Genomic DNA, 15,670 nt, shown 5'->3' with positions numbered 1-15,670 from the left:
ATAGAAAAGGATGTTTGGCATTTAGTTTGAATATTTTGTTTGAGGAGAAATTTATATGTGGTATAGACTGTTGCCTAACAACATACATGTATGGGTACATATGCACACACCTCCTCTGGATTCATCATTTACTTTTTGTGATGTTGTCTTTTATGACAAAAGCAGCTTTCATGGCCAAAATGTAGCAGCATGATAACACTTTGTTTTCTTTTGTTTTTTTGTTAACCTTCATTGAGGTACACAAGCAAAAAGAAACTTCTTAATTTAGAGGGACAAGTTGTGTACATTATATCATGTCAAAGTGGGACAATGCAAGGCATATTTGTAGAATATTAATCACCATCAGTCTAGGAAACTCCTTTAAAACAGAGCTTCTATTCTCAAGTAGCCAGATGTTTTTACCCAGGACTGAAAGTACAGATGGTCTACAGCTGTCAGACAGCTGTCTTTGTTGGAGTATTTTTTTTAAAAATTCAACATCTTTCTATTAAATTGAAAGAAATTTTCCTAAATGTTGAGAGAAAAAGGAAACTGGGTATGCCATTGCAAATTAGCTTAAAAGATTGAAATTAATAAAAAAGTGGCTTTGCTTTCTGAAAGAAGCTGTATATGTCTAATATTTATGTTGTGTCCTTACCTTTCCTCTCTCAATACATATTTATGTTTGTGCCAACATTATACTAGGTGCTGGAGACTGAAGATAGTCCCTGTTCTTGAGGACTTGACAGTTTTTTAGAGGAGAAAATTAAGACAGTAAATAAGTATAATAGAGTATGCTACATTCTATAACAGCAGAAAATACTATGTCTAGTGGTGGTGCAAATGAAGGAGTGACTAACTATACTTGGGCTGCCAAAGAAGGCCTCACAGAGTGGAGATATGTGAGCTGAGTCTTGAAAAAAATAGAAGTTGGTTAAGTTTGGTGTGGGGTGATGGATTCCTGTCAGAGGAATGGAATGTACAAAGGTACAGAGACCTAAAGCAGCATGATTCACTCAACAGGTAGATAGAAATGTAGTATAACTGTGTCTTAGAGAATGATAGAAGGTAAGACTGGTAAGACTGGCTGGCCTGGCTCATATTGAGGAGAATGTGTGGAGCAGTGCTCATGAGACAGGTAGTCAAGGTTCGCAACGGTAGTAGCCCCTGACAACAGGAGAGGGGAATAATTAAGAACACATAAAAGGATTACTGAATGGTGCTCTGGGGGCCCAGTTGAAGTCTTTAGAAACCATAATTTTATAGTGTTAGCAGTCTGCCAGTTGTGTTATTTGCCCCAGCTGCACTCAACCATTGTGGTAAGAAGAACACACAGTTCCATAATCTGGAGAATATGACCATCAGAAACTAAAAATAAATCTTAATTAGAAATGTATCAAATACAGTCCCACAGTAATTCCAAAATTCCAAAAATACATTTCAAGAGTACCAAAAGTTCTAAGTACGTAAGCTCAAAATGAATAAATTAGATGAAATGAAGTTGGGTATCTATTTGTGATTTTGTTTCACTTCATACATCTCAAAGTACTTTAACACGGTTGTTCTCCATTTATTCCCCTCCTAGTGAAGAATGCCTAGTAAAGGTGTTATCCATATCACTATTATTCCCAGCACCACACACACACTTCTATTATGACAATTACCATATCATATTGTAATTGCAGACATTTATGTCCCCCACCAGACTGTGAGCTCTTTAAGAGCGAGGAGCATGCCTTATTCAGTTCTGTACCCCCAACACCTCATTCAAAGTCTATCTCATAGAAAACAGATACTGGATGAATAAATTTACAGATGAAGAATCTAATGCACAGAACAAATGGTTTTTCCAAGACAGCACAGTTAGTTTGTGGTATAGAATACACGTGCACTGATGCAGACCAGAGGTCTCAGCTTCTGTGAGGCAATATTTGGTTTTATCCAAAGACAGATAAGAAATCTTTATAAATAAAACTATATTTTCAAAATAAAGCATAGCATTAAAGCTACATAGGACTTCTAAAAATAGAATTACATAGTGGAAGATAATGGATATCACTACTATATCTTAATTTTCAGTACAGCATCAAAAAGAAGGCTGATAAATTTAAGAAGAATAAATCTGAGATTATTAACACTGATATTTTAAAAAACACTAGTAGCTTTTTAAAATAAATTGAACATGTTTTCATTTTAGCCATCTTGTTTAGCTGGTAAACTTCTACTTTTCCTTTTACTGGTGGCACTGGAATTTATTTTTAGAGATGAAAATTATAATAAAGAGCCTGAGTATATTTTTGTTGTGTAATTGATGACAGCTTTGAAGCCCCACTCCTGTCCCTTCCCTTTTTTGTCCACATCAGGACAAGGTGATAAGAGGGCCTGGGCACTCTTTCCCATGGTGCAAGCCTCAAAGTTCAAACCACACAAAGCACAACCAGCACAGGAAACCTCACGTTGGCCCCACCAACTAACCACAATAAAAACCAAAGATACGCGCCATTCTCTTCACTCAAGCCATTTCAGATTAGCTAGGGAGCCATCCCTGCTCTCCCCAGAAAACCTCATTATGTCTGTAATAAACCTTCTCATGCTTTTTTTACTGCATGTGTGGCATCATTGGTCTTGACATCCAAACCACATTTTGGGTGAGGGGAATTATCCCCTCTTGCAGGGCAACCACAAGAAAATTGGCACTGTGAGGAGGATGTTGAGGCAATAACCATCACTACCTAGGGGTCTTTCTTCTCTTGCTTTTGGCTTGCTAACTGGCCAGGGTACACTTTGAAATGTGCTGCTGCCTGCTGGTCAGCCTGCACTATGTGTTGTGCTGTGCTGTGCTCTACTGCATATGCCAACTCCTACCAGGACTCTGCTATAGATTTAATCTGCCTAATAAACAAGTTTCAGTGATTTACATTTAGGGATAGGAATATGGTATTGGGGCCCTACTTAGAGTAGCCCTGGGTCACACATATTGGCCCAGGCCTTTATGAGTGTTTTAGTTTGAATCATGTGTCCCAATTCTAGAATAAGGCATGATTGATGCTAGGCTCAGGGAGAGGACTTTTACTCTATGACCATTGGTTGTACGCCTTAATGATGCCTTGGTCCCCATTTTATACAGTGCTCAGGGGAAAGTCTACATCTTGTACAGTATATGGGCCCAATGGCTAGTTTATTATATGAAGCAGAGTAGTCATCATGTGGCATGTTGAAGTCTACACTCCAAAAATCAGATGGCTAACTAGGACCGTATGATACCTTTGCTACTGCTGCTACTGCCTATGCCATCCAAACAGATTCTGGTCCTCAAGGCTATAAACAGATGCCCATGTTATCCAGTGGCATAAGCCCTTACAGAAGACAGCCCCAAATGTTTTACCCTTACCCCTTTTAAATGTCCAGAGGAAACTATCACCCTATTGGACAACTATAAAAATGACCAACAAAGACTCTGGGTTCAACTGAGGGCTGTGACTTGTCAACATGCCAAAGGATTAAATTAAATCTGACTGAAGCCCAGGTTTGTTTGTTTGTTTGTTTGTTTTGAGACCGAGTCTCGCTCTTGTTGCCCAGGCTGGAGTGCAATGGTGCCATCTTGGCTCACTGCAACCTCCGCCTCCCAGGTTCAAGTGATTCTCCTGCCTCAGCCTCTTGAATAGCTAGGATTACAAGTGGCCGCCACCACGCCCAGCTAATTTTTGTATTTTTAGTAGAGACGCAGTTTCACCATGTTGGCCAGGCTGGTCTCAAACTCCTGACCTCAGGTGATCCACCTGCCTTGGCCTTCCAAACTGCTGGGATTACAGGCGTGAGCCACCATGCTCAGCCAGCCCAGGTTTCCTAAACCCAGCAGAGCAACAATCACTGTAGGGAGGCCCTTAACCCTGATGATACTGAATTGTAACTCTCTGGAGAAAGAAACTTATATATATGAGCAGGGAGAGAGGACTCTCTCTCCTTGACCAATGTCCAATAACCACAAAAATAAAACAAAAAATCTTGATATGGAGGAGGAAACAATAACTAAAGCAGAGGCTCATGATTTTTTTTACCCAATTGGAAATCCAACATTTATTAAAACAATGTATGCAAAAGAAAGGTAAAAAGGACTTTGATTAGCTTTTGTGCCTCTACAACATCAGTTCTAAATTAATTTATTAATTTTAACATCTACCAAGATGCACCAAGTGGCAAATCTTCATGGCCTTAATCAATTCTGGGACTCCAGTTACAGTTGTATCTGCAGATCACACTAAATTTTTAAACAAAGTACCTCTTATACTGTTAGGGGAGTTGCCAAATAAAAAATAGAGGACAAACAGGTATGCCTCACCTTAACAATTTACCTTGCCTAAATTCCTCAGGGTCATAGTACTCATTGACCTAAAATATCCCATTGTAAATGATATGGTTTGGCTCTGTGTCCCCACCCAAATCTCATGTCGAATTGTAATTTCCTATGTTGGGGGAGGGACCCAGTGGGAAGTGACTGGATCACAGGGGTGGGTTTCCCCCTTGCTGTTCTCATGATAGTGAGTTCTCATGAGATCTTGTTTAAAAGTGTGTAGCACTTCCCTCTTTGCTCTCTCTCTTCCCCTTCGCCTTCTGCCACGATTGTTAGTTTTCTGAGGCTTCCCAGCCATTCTTCCTGTGCATCCTGTGGAACTGTGAGTCAATTAAACCTCTTTTTTTTTTTTCATAAATTTCCCAGTTTTGGGTAGCTTATAGCAGTATGAGAACGGACTAATACAGTGAGCATTGATGCTCTGACCCAAAGAGTAACAAATTTAAACAATATTAAGTATTTGGCACTTACAATAAGCTTGACAAATGGTACCCCATGGACCTCCCCACCACCACCACCAAGGTTAAAATAGTAAATGTGGCCCAATATAGATAGAAACAAGGCATACAAGAAATAAGACCCATTATACAAGACCTACTAAAAGAAGCAGCTATTATTCCTGCTGCCTTCTTCTTGATGAGCCCAATATGGCTAATGCCCAAACCTAATGAAAATGAATGGCACTTAACAGTGGGCTACTGCAACCTTAATGCCATGATACTGCTGATTAAGGCCCATAGCCAATAATATTGAAATTACTGACTCCACTCAATTAACTATTGAAAAGTTATTTTGCTTTGATAGATTTTTGTTAATATTTAGTGTCTATTTGAATAGCCTGTCAGTTGCAGTTTGTCTTCACCTCGAAAGGAATAAAATATACCTTATCTGGCTACTCGTGGGGTACCTCAACAGCCCTATCATCAAAGATAACATTTACTAGCAAGATCTTAACCACATCCAACTTCTTCCAGGAGCACAGTTATGACATTACAAACCTGAGTCTTCAGGTGGGAGCTGGCCACATCACAAGGATCAACTATGTGACTTAGGTTGGAGGCTTTGGGTCATGCAGTATCAGTTGACCTAAACACTGAGTTCAACCACATGGTTAATAAACGAATCAATCATGCCTATGTAGTGAATCTTCAACAAAAAGTCTGAACACTAAAGCTTAGGTGAGCTTCCTAAGTTGGCAATACTCCATGTGTACTAACACATATTGATGCTAGGAGGGTAACATGTCCTGAGGATAATGGAAGCTTTATGATTGGAACCTTCCTGGACTCTGCCCTATGGGACTATTCTTTTGGCTGGTTGTAATTTGTATCCTTTCCCTGTAATAGATGAATACAATAAATTTATAATATATATACAATAAATATAAAATATACAAACAATAAAAATAATAAAATTAACAAAATAGGGAGAAGAAAAAAGAGGAAGCCAAAATACAACACTATTCAGTACAGTTGCTATCATTGACTGTACAATTTGGTTTGGTATATTCTGTCAGCACAGCAATTTATATTTACATAAGGTTTCATAATTTACATTTTTACTACAAAACACTTTTACTCACAATCACATTTATTCCTTATGCCCACTTGTAAAGGAAGTATTTTTCTTAGCCCTATTTTACACTTGAGGAAATTTAAGTTCAGAGATACTAAGTAATTTATTCAAGGTCCCTGGCAGTAGCAGAACTGCAAAGATAGGCATTCTGAGTCCAAAGTTTGTATTCTTTTTACTGATACACTAAGGTCATTTTCTGTCCCTGCTTCTCTCTTTAAATGATATCTCTTCGAATATTCTGTTAGCGATCAGATGGGTTGACACTGATAACTCTGACTCAATGTCTGACAGGAGCCTGTTTCTTAATTTATTAAATAAAGGAAGTAGACCAGATGATCTCTAAGATGCTGTTGTACATTGAAAGTCTATGGCATTAGAAGTGATTGGTAGGTAGACACACACAGTATCTGCTCTAGGAAATAACTCCCCAACTTGTCTTTGGATTACTCTGGATGAAAAAACTGTGATAAAAGAGGTAAAGGCTAAGAAATCAATGTCCTCCTTCTTGCTCTCCAAAATCTAAAATTATTATTTGTGTTTTTGAGACACAATAGAGGTATCTAGTGTACCCTCCTCCTGTAGTCTATATCCAGTATACAGAGATAAATTCAACTCTAATCATCTTCATCATGTTTTCCCAGACTACACTAGCACACAACCATTTTCTTCTTGCTCTCACTTTTACCAGCAATAGCTGTTACCCAGATATGGCATTATTTTTCTTATTTAGCAGTATCTTGTATAATAGCTGTCCAAAAAATACATGTTACATTTAAAATTTTGTCTACTTAGTGAACTGAATCCTCTTAAGATACTATGTGTCAGAGATTTTAATTCTCCTCATCTATAGAACGTTCTTCCTAGTTTCCATTCATAAATGTATGTCATTCATTTCTAAGTCACATTTCCAACTATGTTTACTCTTTTTAATTGGTTAAAATGTGGATGGTACATAACCAGAAAATTTCTTTGTAAAATCACTGGGTAAACATAAGTATACAATAAAAAATCCAGTCATTTCTTTTTCATAAAGTCCAAAGCAAGCTAAACTTAACCAGAGCTTAACTAAGATATTAACATGGCCTATGAGCCCTGGCATAGTTTAGTCTCACCCTTCAAGCCTCCTCTTGCTCTATTGTCCCCCTGTTTCTTTCTATGTTCCAGCTATACTTGACTCTTCAGTCGTTGAAACTCTCCATGCTCTTTCATACCACAGGACCTTGCACATGCCATTTCCTCTGCTTGGAACTCTCTTACCCCCTACCCTCTGCGTAGATAACACCTACTCCTCCTTCAGATCTCAGTCTAAGCCCTCTTCATTGTCATGTGAGTCAAGGTACCATATCATATGTTTTCATGGAATCACATTCCTCTCTTTTGTAGCACGTAACACATTTGTAATTTTTACATTTATTGGTGGGTTTTTAATGCCTGTGTCTCCCACTAAATTATTGTATGCTCCATGAAGGTGGGGTACATTGTCTTTTTGTTTCCCCACATCACTATATCTCTAGCACACAGCACAGTGCCTTGCATATTTTAAGTACTCAACAAATATTTGTTAGATAAATATGTACTGCCAACTAAATACAAAAGAGTTGCAGATATGTTGATAATCCCAATATTAAATACTCTCTTCTATTTGTAGAATGAGTCAAGACTATTCATATAGGAAGTACTGTCACCACAGGCATGCCCTAACGTAGACAATAAATGATCTTTCTCCATTACATATATATATATATAAAAGAAAATCTAAAGTCAGAGTTACTAGTTGACTTTCCCAAGACAGAACAAAGTCTAAAATTCGGATATCTTGATTACTTATCCAGTATTCCTTTCATTACATTGGAAAAGGTAGGATGGTACAACAGAAATATAATAGATTATCAATTCAGGTAACCTGGCCTTGAATTCTGCCTTATTTACAAAGTGGCAATGAGTAATTACTTAACTTCTCCATGCCTGTTTGTCTGTATACAGAGGATAATGCCAATCACATAGGGTTTTTGTGAAAATTCAAAAAGTAAGTATTGAGAGCCCCAGCATAATGTCTTGCACAGAGTAGGTAGTAAATAAACAGCAGACATGCTATAACCTAAATCTCAGTTAGCTCATCTTAAAATTCAAAATCTTGTATACTGGATCTTCCTATATCAGAGTGTTTTATATACCAAGTCAAATTCATGTATGTAAATAATTTACTATTTGTCATTTGTTCAAGTTTTGGGTCCTTTTACACATACAGCATGTCCTGATCCGTATTGTCTGAGTTAGACTGCATGCAGGAACCACAGCTGCTTAATTTCAATCGGCATCTTAGGTACATGGTTGCTTAATTAAAGCATTTTGTGTTGGTGCTGATTTAATAGCACAACATGTTGTTAATTGCTGCAGTAAATTTGACTCTACCACAAGAGGCAAACCAACATGGAAGCTCCTACCTGGGAAAAAGTGAAATTTTTTTTTTTTAAGTGTAGTTTTGTCTCACTTTCCTAAGCAGAGGAGGTATAAAAATAAAACTAAAAAAGACATATCTTGGAGAGGCCTTTTGAAAAATAAAAGAAAGGATATACCCAGCTTTACAAATAGCCAGTGGCCTAGTACAAAATTTATGTCTGATTATAAAATAAAGAAAGCTAATTTCATTTATATCCATTCACTCATTTAACAGATATTTTCGTACCTTTGTGTCAGGCACTACAGTTTCAGCAATGAGCAAAGGCAGATATGGTTCCTTTGAATGAGACTGATTATATATAACTACTCTGGCCCCTACAGAGGCAGAGAGAACCAGTGTTCCTTAATTTCAAGGTTGCTGAAGCTTCTCCTAGATCTCTTGTAGTTCTATTTGATACAGAACATAATTGACAATAAGTTTCTCTAGGACATATCTCAGCCTCAACTCTAAGCACTCCCAGAATGGGAAGCCCAAGGTCAGGAGGGTGATGAGATGGAAAGCTCTGAACCAGAAGTAGAAATACAAAGCTAGGTTTTAGTCCTGAAAGTGCTACCTTATGACCTTGGGCAAGTCCCTTAACCTCTGATCCTCAGTTTCCTCATCTATTAATTTTCCAACTTAAACAACAATAACAATACCAATAACAAAGATTCTATGACAATGTTATAACACGGCTCCCAGGGTATTCTAGATTTGTATGCCAATTTGGTAGACATTTACTGTAAACTTATTAAACAATTCTATGTAGTATTAATAACTATATATTTATTTTGGAAACAGGTTTTAATTACATTATTTTCACAGAATTCAGAGTTTGGAAGGAGTCCTATGAGGCCATTTAGTTACATGAAGATCATTCCCACTAGCCGATCATGTTATATGATTATCTATCCTATTTCATAAGGATTTTCCCAGGAGTGAAATTCAGCTATCTTTTTTGTTGACTAACCTAGTATTTAACAAACCTCATTATTGAGCATTTCTTTGTTATATGTAACCTAACACTAGCAATATAGTTTAAAACTGTTTCTTTTAGCTTTGTCTTCACAAGAGAAGGAAAACTGGTAGTTGACATCCTCCTATAATAATATTTCACAGATGTATAAACAATGATTAAATTATAACCTCAGCCATCTTAGCAGACTGAATATCTCTGTTTCCAACTGTGATTTCTGCAATCTTTTGAGAAGATTGTTAAGACATAATCAGAAATCTTATCTACTTTCTATTGAAGAAATATTAGAAAGTGAATCACATTCTTTCTCAAATATAAATTAGTATAGTAGCAATTGAGAGCAACAGACACTATGAAGAACAATATGAAGATTTCTCAAAAAATTACAAATAGAACTACCATATGATCTAGCAATCTCACTACTGGGAAGTGATCCAAAGAAAAAGAAGTCATTATATCAGAAAGACATCTGCACCCCCATTTTACTGCAGCACTATTTACAATAGCCAAAATTTGGAAGGAACCTCAGTATCCATTAATAGATGAATGGATAAAGAAAATACGGTATAATATGCACAATGGAATACTACTCATCCACAGAAAAGAATGAAAATCCTGTCATTTGTGGCAACATGGATGGAATTAGAGGACATTATGTTAAGTGAAATAAGGAACAGAAAATTAAACACCACATATTCTCACTCATATGTGGAAACTAAAAAATGCTGATCTCATAAAAGTGGAAAGTAGAAAAGAAGAATACTAGAGGCTGGAAAGGGGAGAGGGAAGGAAGGGATATGGAGAGATTTGCAAAAGGATACAAAATTACAACTAGATAGGAGAATAAATTCTAGTATTCTATACCAATGCAGGATGACTATAGTTGACAATAATATATAGTTTCAAATAGCTAGAGGGAGGATATTGAACGTTTCCAAAACAAAGAAATAATAAATGTTTGAGATGATAGATATGCTAGTTACCCTGATCTGATCACCATAATTACGGTGACTGCAAAAGTAACTGCAGTTTTTGCACTGTTGGAATTTGCCAAGAAAGCAAAATTTCACAATGGAATGTTTGAATTAAAATAAGGGATAGAGAGATAGACCCACTTAAATGAAACAAAGGGTTTCTGTAAAGGGTAATAGAATGGACTGATAAGGCCTATTTATGGACAAACTGAATATTAATCAGAGGGTCTAAATTTTAAAAAACACTAAAAGTTATTCACCACACACTTAAAACATCTTCAACATTTCATGAAAAAATCAAAACTGAAGTCTTAAAAAAAAACACAAAAAAACTGAGTGATGTTAGGTATCATGCACGCTATGTCAACCATTTTTCTAAAACAAGCTTTGAAAAAATACCATCCCCTGAATCATCTTTTTCAAATGCTAAAAAGACAAGATGCATTCTATTACAGAGAATTTTCACAGAAGGGCTGGTATGGATACATCTCAAAAATCTGAGTATCTGTATCAGCTGTACATAATTATTTCAGCCACCCATATAAATCTTAACATACCAAGAGGGGGAAAAATAAAACCCCAGCAACTACAGAATCTTCCCTGTGATCACTTAAGTTTGCTTGTTTCAGTTCTTTAAGTACAGGTGGCTGGTTCCAAATCACGTAGAATCTTCTATGTGTAGGCCTAGCACCTGTCTGTCTATATCTTGGTAGCCAGGGATAGAATAATGAACTCAAAACAATTTACACACAATGTGGTCAAGGTTTTTGACATTTTAAGTTTTACTTTAGTGCTTTGTGGCCTTTATGCATATTTTTCTTTTGACTTTAATAAATTTTGGTGAAACTGAAAAACTGTGCAGACACTGCCAGACAGCCATGGACAAGTGTATATTACAGTTTGACCATGATTTTAAATAAGTCCAACTTCCGGAATCATAAAAGTCGTTCCAATTTTCCCTGGAGAAGTGACTTGCCTAAGGACATACAGTTGGTTAGTGGCAAGCTAGAGTCTCCTCCTGACTCTAAATCCGATCCAATACCTTCAAAAACCACTTAAAATGTTTACAAGTTATAAAAAGGCACAAAGAATAATACAATAAATACTTATGTTCCTACTACTCAACTTAAGAAATAAAACATTACTAATATAGTTGAATTCTTATTGTGTACCTCTTCCCTGATCACCTTGCCCTTTCTTGCCCAACAATTAAATACCATCTTGAATTTGTATATAACTTTTATATATTTCTATACATACTTATAAGTATACTATATAGAATTCTATATTACAACAATATATAATATGTAATTATATATTATATAATTATATATGTAGCTATACATTATAATTATATGTATATATTGTCTATATTATGTATAAGTGCATATGTAATTATAGATGTATAATTATACATATTATGTATATATATACATGTATATATACAAATATATATTACGTATAATTACACATGTAATTATAATGTATAATTATAATTATATAATGTATTATAATTATAATTATACATTATAATTACATGTGTAATTATACATAAATATGTAATTATATATTAAAACAATAGAATTGTTGAGGATATTTTAAAACTTTATATAAACTGTTCCATTATATACATATCTTCTACATGTGTTTTTGTTCAGCACTGTTTATGATATTCATCTATATTTATTCATGTAGTTCTAGTCCATTCATTTTCCTCTACTACATAGTATTCACTGTATATTTAATATACCATAATTTATTTATTCCCTTGCTGGTGGAGATTTAAGTTGTTTCTAATTTCTTGGTATTATAAACAATATGCCTTTAAAAATATATTCATGTGTGTATCTCCTGACTTATCATGAGAAAGTCTCTCCAGAAATTCACCTAGGAGTAAAAGTGCTGGGTCATTCATTGGTTATATACATCTTCAACTTTAATAGATACTTCCATATTGTTCTCCAAAGTGGTTATAACTATTTACACTACCACCAGCAGTGTAGAAAATGTCTCACGTTCTACATTCTAGCCCAAAAGTGGAACTGTCAGACTTGGTGATTTTTGCAAATTTTATAGGCATGAAATGTTAACTTGGTGGTATTAACTTGTATTTTCCAGATTACTAGTAAGAATGATAATCTTTTCATGTTTATTGGTCATTCATGTTTCCTCTTCTATGCCTATTCAAATCATTTATATAATGGGTGTCTTTTATAAAAAATGGTTTGAGAAGTTCTTTATATATTCTTGGTAACAATCCTTTATCAGTTATATGTGTAACAAATACCTTTTCCTGGTTTTTGGATTTTTTTCATATTTTAATTATGTCTTTTGATGAACAGAAATTTATACTTTTAATGTGTCAAATTTATAAACTTATATTATGAGTGATCTTCAGTTTATCTTAAGAATTTCCCTGCTGGGTACCGTAAGTGGTTCATGCCTAAAGTCCCAGCACTTTGGGAGGCTGAGGGGGGCAGGGTAACTTGAGCCCAGGAGTTTGAGACCAGCTTAGGCAACACAGTGAGATCTGTTTCTCAAAAAAAAAAAAAAAAAAAAAAAAAAAAAGATGGTATGGTGGCATGTGCCTATAGTCCTAGGTACTAGGGAGGCTGAGGCAGGAGGATCACTAAAGCCTAGGAGTTTGACGCTGCAATGAGCCCTGATCATGGTACTGTACTCCAGCCTGGGCGATAGAGCAAGACCCTGTCTCTCAAAAAAAAGGTTTCCCTACTCCAAAGTCATAAATAAAATTTCCCATACTTTTACTTAAAAATTTAAAAGTGTTGCCTTGAAGCTCTTTTCAACACACTAAAATTAAATGTTTTGAAGTATGTACTGCACCCAGGAAATGTTCTTCATTCTACTTAGGTGTCAGGATCTGCTCTGGCCAACAAGGGACACATCATAAATGTGGTTGAACAAGGCACTCCCTAGATCTAATCTGAACTGTGCATGACCTCCCAAGTATTAAAAAGAGTCTCCACAATACTCTCAGGTACAACATGGTTCTTGTGTTGGTAAATGTGCAGAGGTCACAGATAAAGACTTTATGAGATTCTTTAACACTAACTTCTCAGGTACGATTTGCTTTAAGGAGCAGCAAAAGTTCAATATAGAATAAATTCTATAGAAACAAAATTTACTATCCCAAAAGGTAGAGAAATTCTCTAATAGTTTAAATTTTAAAATGTGGTAACAAATGGATTATGATGGTTAATATCATAACATACTATATCAGTGGCTGATAGAAGTTCAGATACTACTTTTGTTTTGTATAATTTTCTCAGCTCTTTCTCATTATTCATCAGTCTCCAGCCCCTCTTAGAATACTGAAGTTTATTCCATGCCTAGGCTAATGAGGCATCAGGTTATTTTAAAAAAAGATACATTATATTTGCACACATTTATATGGTACACATGAAATTTTATTACATGCATAGTGTGTAAAGATCAAGTCAGAGTATTTAGGGTATCCATAACCCATGTATTAATCATTTCTATGTGTTGGGTACATTTCAAGTCCTCTCTTCTAGCTATTTTGAAAAATACAACCCATTGTTGTTTACTATAGTAACCCTACTCTGCTACTGAACATTAGAACTTATTTCTCCTAACTAACTGTATGTCTATTCTCATTAACCAATCTCTCACCCCCCAACTTCACCCCCTGCTCCCCCCTTCCACCCATGTAACCTTCCCAGTCTCTGATATCTATTCCACTATATCTTCATGCGATCAACTTTTGAAGCTCCCACATATGAGTAAGAATGTGCAGTATTTGTCTTTCTGTGTCTGGCTTGTTTCATTTAACATAATGACCTCCAGTTTCAACCATGTTGCTGCAAAGGGAATGACTCCATTATTTTCTTTCTTTTTTTTTTTTAATTATACTTTAAGTTCTAGGGTACATGTGCACAACATGCAGGTTTGTTACATATGTATACTTGTGCCATGTTGGTGTGCTGCACCCATCAACTCGTCAGCACCCATCAACTTGTCATTTACATCAGGTATAACTCCCAATGCCATCCCTCCCCCCTCCCCGCTCCCCATAATAGGCCCCGGTGTGTGATGTTCCCCTTCCCGAGTCCAAGTGATCTCATTGTTCAATTCCTACCTACGAGTGAGAACATGCGGCGTTTGGTTTTCTGTTCTTGCGATAGTTTGCTGAGAATGATGGTTTCCAGCTGTATCCATGTCCCTACAAAGGACACAAACTCATCCTTTTTGACTCCATTATCTTCTATGGCCAAATAGTATTACGTTGTGTATACATGCCACATTTTCTCCATTCATCCATTGATGGACATGTAGGTTGACTCCATATCTTGATTACTGTGAATAGTGCTACAATAAACATGAGCGTGCATATATCTCTTTGACATATTGATTTCTTTTCCTTTGGATAAATTCCCAGTAGTGGGATTGCTAGATCATATGGTAGTTCTATTCTTTTTTTTTTTTTGGAGAAATCTGCATACTGTTTCTGACGATGGCTGTGCTAATTTACACTCCCATCAACAGTGGACAAAAGTTTCCCTTTCTCCACATCCTTGCCAGCATCTGTGTTTTTTTTTTTTTCTTTTTGTATTTTTAGTAATAGCCATTCTAACTGAAGGTAAGATGATATCCCATTGTGGTTTTGACTTGCATTTCCCCAGTGGTTAGAAGTTGAGCATTTTTTCATACACCTGTTAGACATTTACATGTCTTCTTTTGAGAAATGCCTATTCAGATCTTTTGCCCATTTTTGATAAGATCATTAGTTTTTTTCCTGTAGAGTTGTTTAAGCTCCTTATGTATTCTGGCTATTAATCCATTGTCAGATTAATTCATCAGTCCCAGCATATTACCTTCTCCCATTCTGTGGGGTTTCCTGCACTTTGTTGATTGTCTCCTTTGCTGTGCAGATGTTTTTTAAACTTGATATAATCCTATTTGTCCATTTTTGCTTTGGTTGGCTGTGCTTCTGGGACATTACTCCAAAAATGTTTGCCCAGTCCAATGTTCTGGAGAGTTTCCCCAATGTTTTCTTTTAGTAGTTTCATAGTTTGAGGTCTTAGATTTACGTCTTTAATCCATTTGATTTTTGTGTATGATGAGAGATTGGAGTCTAGTTTCCTTCTGCATATATATTTATCCAGCTTTCCCAGTATCATTTATTGAAGACTATCCTTTCCCCAGTGTATGTTCTTGGCACCTTTGTTGAAAATGAATTTACTGTACAGATTTGTTTCTGGGTTCTCTATTCTGTTCCTTTGGTCTACGTGTCTGTTTTAATGCCAGTACCATGTTGTTTTGGTTACTATAGGTCTGTGGTATAATTTTAAGTCAGGTAATGTGATTCTTCCAGTTTTGCTCTTTTTGCTCAG

General features: G+C 36.0%; 2 protein-coding genes across 5 annotated transcripts in view; one reads left to right on the top strand and one right to left on the bottom strand.

Moving 5' to 3' along the window:
* Positions 1 to 15,670, top strand: part of PJA1 (praja ring finger ubiquitin ligase 1) — a 1,335,831-nt gene that overhangs the window by 442,482 nt on the left and 877,679 nt on the right. The window lies entirely within an intron of this gene.
* EDA (ectodysplasin A) overlaps positions 1 to 15,670 on the bottom strand; it is a 440,121-nt gene that overhangs the window by 234,786 nt on the left and 189,665 nt on the right. The window lies entirely within an intron of this gene.

The sequence above is a fragment of the Macaca thibetana genome, chromosome X (genome assembly GCF_024542745.1).
Source record: "Macaca thibetana thibetana isolate TM-01 chromosome X, ASM2454274v1, whole genome shotgun sequence".
NCBI lineage: Eukaryota > Metazoa > Chordata > Mammalia > Primates > Cercopithecidae > Macaca > Macaca thibetana.
The sequence above is the reverse complement of the archived record's forward strand: the minus strand, read 5'-3'. Positions and strand labels throughout refer to the sequence as shown.